Raw genomic sequence first — 11166 nt, 5'->3', positions numbered from 1 at the left:
AGAAATATTATGGGTGCAGGGTGTGCGGTGCAGGGACCCCTGGACCCAAGGGCCCATGTTCCCCGCATACCCTGCACCCATTATAGATACACCCCTGAGCCAAACCACTGCGATCACAATGCAAACTCAGCACTACATAATGACGCCCACTTTACCATGCGCACATCCGTGACACTTAGCAGAATAGTGAAACCAATCGGTACAACTGAGTACCATAACAGCCTCACGCACAGTTGCACAAGCCCTGACCTTACTCAGAAATTGCTACCAGCCATGCACGCTTTGAGTCTGCACACTGTGGCGTGTGAACGCGTTGGCACAACAGCTTTTCCCCGACCCCCCCCGTGCCACCACCCACAAATGGCACTTCCTGTCAATCACTCTGCGATGGAACAGCATAGCCTCTGCAATCACAGTCCCGATCGCAGTGGCCACTTAGCGCACTGCAATGCATATGCATGTGCAGAATGCAACAATTGCCCTATTGCATAGTTGTGATCGATAATGAATCAGGCCCTATGTTTGTATGCAACCTGACAAAATGTTAATCTTGCACCTACCCCTTCCTGTCTCATTCAAATATTGCACTTTTATTTTCCATTGTTTCACACATGCAAAAATCAAACATGCTCTTTCTATATATTTATAGTATATACACATATATATTATATATATTTATAAACACATAAAACATTTTTATTATATATAGATATACATAAAACACATATATACTATATATATACATATATATATATATATATATACACAGTATATTTATATATACATACACAGCCTATATATACATAAATATATATATATATATATATATATATATGCACCGTATTTATATACAGTGTTTAATATATATGTATATATATATATATATATATATATATATATATATATATTAGGGGTGTGCACCGGCCACTTTTCGTGTTTTGTGTTTTGGTTTTGGATCTGGATCTTTCTTCGTGTTTTGGATCTGGATTGGTTTTGCCAAAACCACCCTTCCGTGTTTTGGGTTCTGGGTTTTGTGTTTTGGATCTGTATTTTTTTTTAAAAAAGCATAAAAACAGCTAAAATCACAGAATTTGTAGGTTTTTCTGCTCCTATGCTATTATTAACCTCAATAACCTTAATTTCCACTCATTTCCAGTCTATTCTGAACACCTCACACCTCACAATAGTGTTTTTATGTCCAAAACGTTGCACCGAGGTAGCTGGATGACTATGCTAAGCGACACGAGTGGGCGGCACAAACATGTGACCCATCTAGGCGTGAAACTGCAGTGGCAGACAGGATGGCAGTTTGAAAAACTAGGCCCCAAACTGTACATAATGCAAAGAAAAAAAAGAGGTGCAAGATGGAATTGTCCTTGGGCCCTCCCACCCACCCTTATGTTGTATAAACAGGACATGCACACTTTAACAAACCAATCATTTCAGCGCCAGGGTCTGCCACACAACTGTGGCTGAAATGATTGGTTCGTTTGGGCCCCCACAAAACAAGCTGGCAATTAATGTGTCCCTGCACAAACTGGCTCTATGGAGGCAAGATGTCATCCTCATCCTCCTCATCCACCGATTCCTCACCCTCTTCAGTGTGTACATCCTCATCCTCACAAAGTATTAACTCGTCCCCACTTGAATCCACCACCACAGGTCCCTCTGTACCTTCTGGAGGCTGGTCTCCCTGGAAGAGCTGATAATTCATTTTGATGAACATCATCTTCTCCACATTCTGTGGAAGCAACCTCCTACGCCTTTCGCTGACAAGGTTCCCGGCTGCACTAAACACTCTTTCGGAGTACACACTGGAGGGGGGGCAACTCAGGTAAAATAGAGCCAGTTTGTACAGGGGCCTCCAAATTGCCTCTTTTTCCTGCCAGTACAGGTATGGACTGTCTGCCATGCCTACTTGGATGCTGTCACCGATGTAATCCTCCACCATTCTGTCAATGGTGACAGTATCATATGCAGTGACAGTAGACATGTCAGAAATTGTTGCCAGGTCCTTCAGTCTGGATCAGATGTCCAAACTTGGTCCTGCCTGCCCTGCATCACCGCCAGCGGGTTGCTTAGGATACCTAAGTTTTTTCCTGGCAGCCCCAGTTGCAGGAGAAAATGAAGAAGGAGCCGTTGACGTGTCACGTTCCGCTTCAGCTGACAGTGTGTTCACCAGCAGGTCTTTGCACCTCTGCAGGCTTGTGTCGGCCGGAAAGAGAGACACCACATAGGCTTTAAACCTAGGATCGAGCACGGTGGCCAAAACGTAGTGGTCTGATTTCAACAGATTGACCACCCTGGAATCCTGGCAAAGCGAATGAAGGGCTTCATCCACAAGTCCCACATGCCGAGCGGAATCGCTCTGTCTTAGCTCCTCCTTCACTTTCTCCAGCTGCTTCTGCAAAAGCCTGATGAGGGGAATGACCTGACTCAAGCTGGCAGTGTCTGAACTGACTTCACGTGTGGCAAGTTCGAAGGGCTGGAGAACCTTGCACAACACGGAAATCATTCTCCACTGCGCTTGAGTCAGGTGCATACCCCCTCCTTTGCCTATGTCATAGGTGGATGTATAGGCTTGTATGGCCTTTTGCTGCTCCTCCATCCTCTGAAGCATATAGAGGGTTGAGTTCCACTGCGTCACAACCTCTTGCTTCAGGTGATGGCGGGGCAGGTTCAAGAGTGTTTGCTGGCGCTCCAGTCTTCGGCACGCAGTCGCTGAATGGCGAAAGTGGCCAGAAATTTTTCGGGCCACCCAAAGCGTCTCCTGCACGCCCCTGTCGCTTTTCAGAAAATTCTGCACCACCAAGTTTATTGTGTGAGCAAAACATGGGACGTGCTGGAATTTGCCCAGATGTAATGCCCGCACAATATTGGTGGCGTTGTCAGATATCACAAATCCCCAGGAGAGTCTAAGTGGGGTAAGCCACTGGGCGATGATTTCCCTCAGTTTCTCTAAGAGGTTGTCGGCGGTGTGCCTCTTACTGAAACCGGTGATACACAGCGTAGCCTGCCTTGTAACGAGCTGGCATTTCTGAGATGCTGCTACTGGTGACGCTGCTGCTGTTGCTGCGTAAGGTGATACATCTACCCAGTGGGCTGTCACAGTCATATAGTCCTTAGTCTGCCCTGTTCCACTTGTCCACATGTCCGTGGTTAAGTGGACATTGTGTACAACGGCATTTTTCAGGACACTGAGGACACTTTTTCTGACGTTTCTGTACAGTCTCGGTATCGCCTGCCTAGTGAAGTGGAATATAGACGGGATTTGGAACCGGGGACACACTACCTCCATCAATTGTCTAAATCCCACTGCACTAATGGCGGATACCGGACGCACGTCTAACACCAACATAGCAGTCAAGGCCTCAGTTATACGTTTTGCTTCAGGATGACTGCTGTCGTACTTCATCCTCCTCGCTAAGGACTGTTGGAGGGTCAATTGTTTAGTAAAAGTAGTGGTGTTCCTACTTCCTCTCTGGGATGATGAACGACTCCCAGCAGCAGCAACAGCAGCAGCGGCAGCAGTAGGCATAGCAATGCAGGATCCTCCAGAGGAATCCCGGATAGGAGAGTCAGTCATGCCAGTGACATGGCCTGCAGGACTACTTCCGATCCTGACTAAGGAGGAAATTGACGAGGAGGGAGTTGACGGTGTGGTTTGCAGGCGCTTGGATACAACAGGACAACGGGATTTAGGTGTCCCTGGACTGCTTACGGTCTTAGCCAAAGTTTCTGAACTTGACAGTAACTTTTTATGAACGCGCTGCAGGTGCCGTATAAGGGAGGATGTTCCTAGGTGGTTGACGTCCCTACCCCTACTTATTTCACCTTTACATATGGTACATATGGCAAGACAGTTGTTGTCCGGATTTGGATAGAAATATTGCCAGACCAAAGAGGTGGAATGTTTGGTCTTCTGCCCAGGCATGACCGTGATGGGCTTTTTCATCCCACGGACAACAACTGTCTCCCCCGGAGCCTGATTTAAACAAACCACATCACCATCAGAATCCTCCTCGCCAACTTCCTCCTCAGCGCCAGCTACACCAGTATCCTCATCCTGTTGTACTTCAACAGTGACATCTTCAATTTGCATATCAGCAAGTGGACTGTGGGTGCTCCTTTCAGCACTTGCAGGGGGCGTGCAAATGGTGGAAAGAGCCACCTCTTCCCGTCCAGTGCTGGGAAGATCAGGCATCGCAACCACCACCACACTTGGACTCTCCTTGGGGATTTGTGATATCTTCTTAGAAAGCACAGTTCTTCGCTGTGCTTTTGCCAGCTTAACTCTTTTGATTTTTTTAGTGGGAGGAGGGCTTCCATCGTCATGTGAAGCTGAACCACTAGTCATGAACATACTAGGGATCGACCTTAGCCGTTCCTTGCCACTCCGTGTCGTAAATGGCATATTGGCAAGTTTACGTTTCTCTTCAGCTGATTTAAATGTCTTTTTCAAGGTCATTTTCCTGAACTATGCCATTTGGGATTGTATGTGCCCTCTACTATGACATTGGGCATCGGCCTTGGCAGACGACGTTGATGGCATGTTATCGTCTATGTCATGACTAGTGGCAGCAGCTTCAGCACTAGGAGGAAGTGGTTCTTGATCTTTCTCTATTTTATTTTTATCGGAGAAAGTTTGGTCCTCCATTTATGTTATATCGATTTGATATATACGTGCGGCTAAACACAGAAAATAATTTTTTTTTTGGTTTGGACTGGAGTGTACTTTGTGGGTTACAGCACCCTTTAACGGTCAAGCCAGCCGGCCCTTTACTTATGACACAGGCGCACGCTTGGCACTACTTTGTTGATGCACGTGCGGCTACTGCGCACACAATTCACAAACACAGAAAATTATTTTTTTTTGGTTTGGACTGGAGTGTACTTTCGGGGGTTACAGCACCCTTTAACGGTCAAGCCAGCCAGCCCTTTACTTATGACACAGGTGCACGCTTGGCACTACTTTGTGGATGCACGTGCGGCTACTGCGCACACAATTCACAAACACAGAAAATAATTTTTTTTTTGGTTTGGACTGGAGTGTACTTTCGGGGGTTACAGCACCCTTAACGGTCAAGCCAGCCGGCCCTTTACTTATGACACAGGTGCACGCTTGGCACTACTTTGTTGATGCACGTGCGGCTACTGCGCACACAATTCACAAACACAGAAAATAATTTTTTTTTGGTTTGGACTGGAGTGTACTTTCGGGGGTTACAGCACCCTTTAACGGTCAAGCCAGCCGGCCCTTTACTTATGACACAGGTGCACGCTTGGCACTACTTTGTGGATGCACGTGCGGCTACTGCGCACACAATTCACAAACACAGAAAATAATTTTTTTTTTGGTTTGGACTGGAGTGTACTTTCGGGGGTTACAGCACCCTTACCGGTCAAGCCAGCCGGCCCTTTACTTATGACAGAGGTGCACGCTTGGCACTACTTTGTTGATACACGTGCGGCTACTGCGCACACAATTCACAAACACAGAAAATAATTTTTTTTTTGGTTTGGACTGGAGTGTACTTTCGGGGGTTACAGCACCCTTAACGGTCAAGCCAGCCGGCCCTTTACTTATGACACAGGCGCACGCTTGGCACTACTTTGTTGATGCACGTGCTGCTACTGCGCACACAATTCACAAACACAGAAAATAATTTTTTTTTGGTTTGGACTGGAGTGTACTTTCGGGGGTTACAGCACCCTTTAACGGTCAAGCCAGCCGGCCCTTTACTTATGACACAGGCGCACGCTTGGCACTACTTTGTTGATGCACGTGCGGCTACTGCGCACACAATTCACAAACACAGAAAATATATTATTTTTTTAGCACTTGGGGGGAGCACCCCTGATGGACAGAGCACCCCCTGGAGAACACTACAGCACTCCTTTAGGACTGGGACACTGCACAGGACTTTGGAGTGGACACAGCCCCTATGGAGAACTGACTGCACAACACAGTCCAGCCAGCCCCTATGGACTTTGAAGTAGTGGACACAGCCCCTATTAACAACAGCAGCACAGCACAACACAGCCAGCCCCTATGGACTTTGAAGTAGTGGACAACAGCAGCACTACACTACACTACACTACACTACACTACACTACACAGCCCTAACTCCCACCCTCCCTCTTCACTGTCCACAGCCGAGTGAGAAAATGGCGCCGACGCGGGTACCTTATATAGGATCCAAAACCCGCGAGACTCGGAAGGCGGGATGATGACGTTTTGCCTCGATTTCAGATCCGAGTCAGGCGGGAAAAGTCGAGCCTGACTCGGATCGGACTCGGATCGGGTGGCTCGGGGGGGTTCGGATTTCAGAAATCCGAACCCGCTCACCCCTAATATATATATATGTATATATACACACACATACAGCTAACTATATGTGTATATATGTGTATATATTTTAAATATGTATTTATATAGCATTATTAAGCTTTAGAACAAACTCTGCTCTCCCTGCTTTATGTATAAATGTATACACAGCAGTAGCCAGGCAGCAGGACTGACATGCAGCTTACCTCAAGACTGCTGTTGCTGCAAGCTGCTGTGCCTGCTGAGTCTGCTCATGCTTGTGCCTGGTGAAAATACTCATAGACAGACCCGGGCTGCTGCAGGCTTTCGGTGTTGTGGTGGCAGGTGGCATCTATGTGATGTCACACGCAGTGCGTCACATGGCACAGAGGTGGCGGCACAGCCGCTGAGTGACTGTGAGTTAGTGGCGTTTGGAGGGCAACTAAAGTCCTCCATGCACCGCCATCATGTTTTTGATTTTGGCTTTTGAGCCACCAGTGCCTCGGGTGGGGGAAAGGGGAGTTGTGGTGCACGGCCGGGGGTCGGGGCCTCGGACAGCCACTGGCAGGCTGTGGAAGGGGGAAAAAATCCTGTCTAGCCCACACAGCACAGATCTTTCTGTGTGGGCCTATTCTGATCGTGGGCTTGGAGCTGTAGCTCCATCAGCCCCATTATTAATCCGGCTCTGGGTGTCAGGGAACTTGGGAAAGACCCTAGATAATGCCATCTCCAAGTGCTGTTATTATCATAGGGTTCCCCTGGTATTTTTTCACATTTTATTTTTAATAAATCTCAGGTAGATTACATTTCCCATTACAATTCTTAAAAATTCAATCTGCTTACTAAAAATACAGTATGTGATAATTAGGGTTTGGAGTAGAATTTTACTAATTATGTCTTTAGTAAATTTATGTGAAACTAAAGTAATGTGAAAAGAGTATGAAAACATCCTTTTTTACTTTATTTTAGTTAAAATGATGTTAATAAATAGATCCCATGGTTTCCTGGTTTAAATAATTCATTACATCCTTCCTTAAACTTTGTTGTTGGCAGGTTTCATGTAAATGCTGTTGGACTGTTGAGGCAACATTAGATAGCCTTTCATGAACCTGTATTACAACTGTGTTAAACTTTGTTCCTTGTCAGCACTGCACAAACCACTGTAAAAATGGCTTGGGCTTCAAGTTCTCTCAGACACAGGCATGCGCAGTATTCTATGGCATAGTGCAAGTGTCTATTTGCAACTATGCCACAAAGGGAGGAAGGTGCCCCCAAGGAGGCTGCACATGGGAACCCTCCTCTCACACAACAATTTAAAATGGGTAAAAAATGTAGACTCATCTATCATCAGTTTGTCACATAGGGGTTGTCCAGATTACCTCTTGACCAACTGAATATTTTAATAGCCACTTTAAAATGTTTCCATGTCTCTGTGCTTAAATATTGCTAACTTAAAATACAGTGGACTGAGAGCAATCTTTTCTCTGGCACATCAGATAGGCATTGCAGAAAATGAATTGTTGTTTATACTCCTGACCAAAATAATGTTTTGAGAAAATGTTAAAGCATTTAATAATTACCAAGTTATCACAAACACACATGTCCAGACGCACACACGTGCACGCACACATGCAAATACTAGTTTCAGCCATCCTCTTGACTATTAGTGTGTTCTAGACAGTGCAAGATCTGAGACACCCACTTTCAATGCCTATGTATGGTGCAAATCCACTGGTGTTTCCAAATACTCCGCTAACAATGTAAAAATCAAGCCTTTGGCTGGTAAAGTACCTCTTCCTCATCACCAGCTAAGCATGGCCTCTGTGGTGGCAGCTCTGCATTTGAGAATGCAGTTGCATTCACTGACACCTCCATGACACTCCCATAACACACTTATGAGATTGCCTTTTTTGCATTTACTTCAGACCACCTCCCATTCACCACTCAGGAACACTCATGGATTTGCCTTGCTGGTTCTAATGTCAGCACCCCTATACTTAATATTGATCTCTGTGTAAATTCATGGGAATGCATGTGCCATAGAGGTTTTCTGGATGTTTAACACATGCGCAGTAGCAACTAATTTCTCAATTGTGCAAACATTGGCATTGTGTCCATCTGTACATCATCTCTTAAGTCTTGTTTCACTACCATTTTTATTGTAGTTAGATTATACAATAGGTATTGCGTACTGATGATGTATGGGAGACAAACAGAAAATATCTACAGTATGCTTGGCCTTGGGTATTAAAGTACTGTAAATGTAAACAGGGCCGGTTCTAGACCCAATAGAGCCTATGGCAACAATTTTCTTTGGTGCCTCCTCCCACAAAAATGAACATATTTTGGTACAGTGCTTCAACATATCAGCCTCAGAGCCCTTATATGTCTCATTGTTCCCTTATGTGCCTTTATATGCAACCCAGAGCTCGCTCATGCTCCTTTATGCTTGAACAGAGCGCCCATATGCTCCTTTATGTGCCAGCCCAGAACCCTCTCATATGTGTCTCATAGAAGCCTTCCAGATTTCAAAATCCCTCTCACAAACTTCTAACTCAAGGCTATAACAACAACATTACATTACATACATGTTTGCCATACATTTTGGAATACAGGTCCAGTTTGAGGGGGGATTACTTTTTATTATCATTTTAACATCAAAGTGGAATTAAACAGAGAAAATTAAGTTTTATTATAAATACACCATTTTATTTTATACAAGTACAGCTTTTGAAAAACAAGAATACTTTACTGTTAATTCTGGACATAGTTGTGACTATTAAGGTATAAATCAAAGCAATTACATATATAAAGTGGCCATTTCATAATAAACACCACATCCAGTGGTAGCTTTGTTGTCAGGTTACTTAAGCCACAGGAGCTGATATTTTATGCTTTCCTCTTCATAATAGGGACTGACTGTCTGGCTTATATATATAGTATTTTTTATTTATTAATGTAGTGTTTCGTAGGCCAGAATTAGACAGATATGTAAAGTAAAGCAATTACATACCCACACACTTTGTTTATTTTCCTGGTGTCTGAAGCGGTTAAGCAAGGCAATACTGGCAAAACTCCTTAAACACTTGACCTGAAATTGGGCTGCTCCTACATTGAAAGCAAGTTGGAAAAGTGAGCCTGGAGTCTATTGAGCTATGATTGGCTCACAAAAGACAGCATGTGACACTAACCCCCAATCAATATATAGTGGATGATAGTTTCTGGCTGCTGTCTGAATTTAGTCGGATCACCAAAGGAAGTGAGATTGAACTTGGGAATCGATGGATGGTGGTTACTGCTAGAGATGCAGTCTGCCAAATGCTATTGGCTACAGTTACCCAAATAAAAGGCACATTATAGCTTGTATGTGTGATCCCTGGCCAGACCAAGAGGTGTGCTGCTGGTGGGTAGAGTTATGCCAGTGGTGGGCAGAGGTGCCTAGCTGCACCCTTCTAGGCTACAGCACTCCAGACAAGGGCCCTGTCAGCCGAGCCCTCAAGCTGCCCCTGACTGTAAATGCCAATTCCTGACATTACATTACCATTTGTAAATAACAACCATAAAGTCATAATCATTTGCTCAGGATGACATTTTTACAGAATGTTTCTGATGATTTTGCAAAAAATTTATATGCTATTGTGTTAAACATTGATTCTCTTTTGCATCACTCCCAGTTGGGTACTATTACATGCATATTGCTCTCTACTGGTCATTATGTTTGGCATACTATACTAGTGGGCATCTTTATTGGCATCTTTCATTGTAGTATGGATTGCTACTGCATTTTATATACTACTAGGCATTAATGTTGTTATATTGAATTATTAATTGGAATTACTGCTGACATATTACATCCTCATAAGCATTATCACTGATGTATAATCATCTACCAGACAAGGTCACTGGTGTATTACATTTGCTGCAAGGTTTTACTGCTGGTACAATATTACAAGTTTACTACTTTATCCCTGATAGATTTAATATTTCTGGACATTGCCAATTTCATATTTTTACAGGTGTATTATTGCACCCAACACACATAACACCCGCACAGACTCACAATCTTAATTGCTCTTCCCTATTATATTCTATATTTGTATGTTGTATTTATTCATGTATTTCCCATAATGTTTATTATATTAAGGAGGTGCACCCAGGAATAAGATAAATATGCAAAAGAAAAGAAAAGAAAATAACAAATTATTCCTATATGGGGCATTCATGAGCATCAAAATAATATTGTTTTACAATAATCCATCAATCTAGGGATCTGACAGTTAGCTAAAATATAGCTTTTAATAATTCGATTAAAATAATGCCAGCAACATATTAAACAAATAAATAACAAACACAAATAGTGAGAGTGAAATTAAAATCAAATATGTTGCTTTCAAGAAAAATATCAATTAATCTATATTCTCCATAATTTCCATATATGTTTAGCATAAATTGCTGTTATTTTCAATGTACCACACTGCTTTTGTTACATATATTGTTTCCCTATAGAGGGTCCTCTTATTAGGGTTCAATCAGTCTCAATAGACAGTGAATTCTGTGACCACAATGCTCAGTTGTTCATAATATCTTTCATATATAAGGTGCTGAGACTCAGATAATAGTGAGACAGTCTCAAATTTGGGTAAGAAACAGCATATCTTACCATATGTAATAGTACATCGATATCCTGATATCCAATGTAATGTCAGGAATTGGCATTTATAGTCAGGGGCAAAAGCAGTGTGGTACATTGAAAATGTCCATGACTTGTATGAATTTTTGTTAGGTGAAGTGATTAATGTGAGTGTGATTAAAGTGAGCTATTATTGGTGCAGTGACAGTACACAATACATATATCTAAT

Source organism: Taudactylus pleione, unplaced genomic scaffold (assembly GCF_031769625.1).
Source record: "Taudactylus pleione unplaced genomic scaffold, aTauple2 ptg000078l, whole genome shotgun sequence".
Lineage (NCBI taxonomy): Eukaryota > Metazoa > Chordata > Amphibia > Anura > Myobatrachidae > Taudactylus > Taudactylus pleione.
This window is presented reverse-complemented; position numbering follows the sequence as displayed.